Consider the following 2,761-nt stretch of genomic DNA (forward strand, 5'->3'; position numbering starts at 1 on the left):
TCCTCTGGCAAGGAGTTCCACAGGTTAACTATGCAACTGCCCTGAGTTTACCCTCCCCCCACCAGAGGTTGTATATGGAAAAGAGGATGCAGATGAGGAGAGCCATGATGTGTCTGTCACTAGCTGGTGCCTCAGTTTCCTCTAGGCAGCAGTGCTGCAGGCTCCTTTGGTCAGTTCCCATGCAGCTGTGTCGGGGGAAGTGGGAGTAGAGGCTCATGCTCCCCAGCCCCCCACCCCTCCCCCTGCAGCTGGGGAATCCCGCCCCCATTTACCCCTGGTTGCTGGGCCGGGAACGGGCTGGGGAGGATTTGGGGGGGGGGGAGACAGATGCACCTGCTTTGAGGGGAGATCTTCCCATTCCCTTCCAGGGGCTGAAGGGCAAAGTCAGGGAGGGGGGAAGGAGCCAGAGTTCAGCCCAGGGGGAGGCGCTGCCAGAGGGTTAAACCCCGGCACAGACAGGGGCAGAGGGGTACCAGTCACCCCGGGGGGCTGACACTCCAGCGTTTGCAAAACCAGCCGGGGGGGGCAGCAAAGGGGCTTTTCTATTTCCCCTCCCACAGGCAGCACCTCTCAGCATGGGCTTCCCAGGGCTGGGCTCTTAAAGGCACAGGTATCCCACTGCCTTGACACTGCAGCTCCTCTCTGATGTAACCTACTGAGGTGCTGCAGTAGGAGACTCAATTCAGTGAAACCGGGTATTCCCTATACACCCCCCAGCCAGGGGGCTGTGCACCCCCTCCCCCGAATTTCCCCAACACCCCCCAGTGGTCAGGTAGTTACATGCAGCGCTGCCAATGTTGTCACTGGCTGCAAATCTGAATGGAAATTGAAACGTTAACACACAGTTTAAAAGCAGCTCCAATGTATGGAAAATACTTGTACCTGAGAAAGTAAAATAGGTTTGAAAAGTCTGGACAAAGCCGGGTTTCCTCACCCAGCTGTTGTGTTTGCTGACAATGTCGGTGCATTGGCTTCGGCAACGTTGGCCAACCTCAGAATTTCAAATGATGGTTTGGATGCAAGCTGTGAATGACTCTCCTGACAGCTAGTGATGAGCCAGGGTTGGGGGAGGCTTTGGGACCAGACTGTATTTACATGAACTCACCTACTCTGCCGAGGTGTCCAGCAGATAGAGCTGGGCCACCTCTGCTCTAGGTGCCCAGAGGAGGAGAGAAGGTGTGTGGGGCTCCAGCCTGGGACTCTTCCTCCCTCCTGCCAAGCCCTGACTATCAGTCCCAGCCCTGACCCTCCTTTCTTCAAGCGCCATGTGGGCCCCAGGAAAAGTGTGGCAGGAAGCCCCAGGGCCAAACTTGTGGGCACCAGGTGAAGCAGCAAGAAGCCCAGCCATCAGCATGGCAAGTTCTAGAGCCCCAACCCATTGTGGCCACCGCAGCCAGAGACCTGGCTCTAGGAGGTGTGAGTCACCCAGCAGGAGGGGGGAGACTGGCTCTTGCACAGCTGGAGACAGGGAAGTTGAGCACTGGGAGCTCCAGGACTTTACCACAATCCAACACAAGGTCCCACTGAGATTTGAACTCAGATTGCAGGATTCAGCGTCCTGAGTGCTGCCCATTACACCATGGTACCAGCTCATGCAGCCTTCTTTGCACATCAGTGACCCTCACGGGGCTGGCTTGTGTAAGGGGGCTCTTGGCCCTTTACTACAACTTAGGATTCTTTACCAGTTTCTCTGGCATTGGGGCTGTTTTGTGCTCACAGCTCTGATGGCCGAGTGGTTAAGGTGTTGGAGTTGAAATCCAATAGGGTTCCCCTGCGCAGGTTCAAATCCTGCTCACAGTGAGGCCTGTGTTTTAGCCAGTCTCTCACCCGGGCAATACCTCTGTACAACCCCCTGAGACACTCTCAATTCTCTCCCCACCCCAAGGAAATCCTGTTCTGCTCCTTTCATAGAGATCCCTGGGACACCCTCACACTGTGTCCCTGAGGGTCAGGCAAACTCTCAGCACCTGAAGCCTCTGCCACTCACCTGGTGCCCCATAGATTAGCCATGTCGACGTGCTCTCCTTCACGTAAATCCAGTCAGTGCGACTCCTGGCCTGTCCTTGCGGAAAGGTGTATCCCCTCTACAGCTGGTGTGAGCTCGGGTCAGAGGAATAGGAGGCTACCGCCCACCCTCCACTGGTTCTGCTACAGAGAAACACGTCCTCTAAGCCGACCTCGCTACAGACCTGCCCCAGGTAGTGCTCATTGTAAAAACGTTTCCTCTGAAGGTTGAGAAAATGGGACCAGCGGTTCTCAGGCCGGCTGACACAATTAAAATCCACCCCAATACCAAACTGTGGTCCAGAGGAAGGGAGCCAGTTCCTACCATGGATCTTTCCTTTCACACCTTAACATCAAGTGCCTCCTCTTGGGCCCCTGAATCCCTGCCACATTCCACGTGCCAGATGCCCCTTCCCCAGTACTGTCGTCACTCAGCTTTGCAGAGGAGCTTTCCTCCCAAGTCCCTGCCCCCTCTGGCACCATCTCCGAGGGCCGCCCTGCCTCACTCTGTTCTTGCCATTTTGGGTCAACAAGTAAGTCACGTGGGAAAGACAGCTCCCATCTCTCATCCTTATAGGTCAGGGGGGCCAACTAGGGGGAGAAGCCCCTGCTCTCTGTTGTCCTGCTGGGGAGCTCAAAATCAGGTACTTGCCTCAGGTAAAGGTGCTGCTGCCCTCCCAGAAAACAAGCCACCCTGGGGAAAAAAACAGATGAAGAGACCTGCCAAAGCCAGAGGTTGAACCAGGGACCTTTAGAT

The 2,761-nt window shown here is 55.8% G+C and overlaps 1 non-coding gene across 1 annotated transcript; it reads left to right on the top strand.

Annotated features, from left to right (window-relative positions):
- The first annotated feature begins 1,718 nt into the window (after positions 1-1,718).
- Positions 1,719-1,800, top strand: TRNAS-UGA. The gene has a single exon. It is a non-coding gene; the product is annotated as a tRNA-Ser (tRNA).
- Positions 1,801-2,761: the final 961 nt, after the last annotated feature.

The sequence above is a fragment of the Mauremys reevesii genome, unplaced genomic scaffold (assembly GCF_016161935.1).
Source record: "Mauremys reevesii isolate NIE-2019 unplaced genomic scaffold, ASM1616193v1 Contig141, whole genome shotgun sequence".
Taxonomy (NCBI): Eukaryota; Metazoa; Chordata; order Testudines; family Geoemydidae; genus Mauremys; species Mauremys reevesii.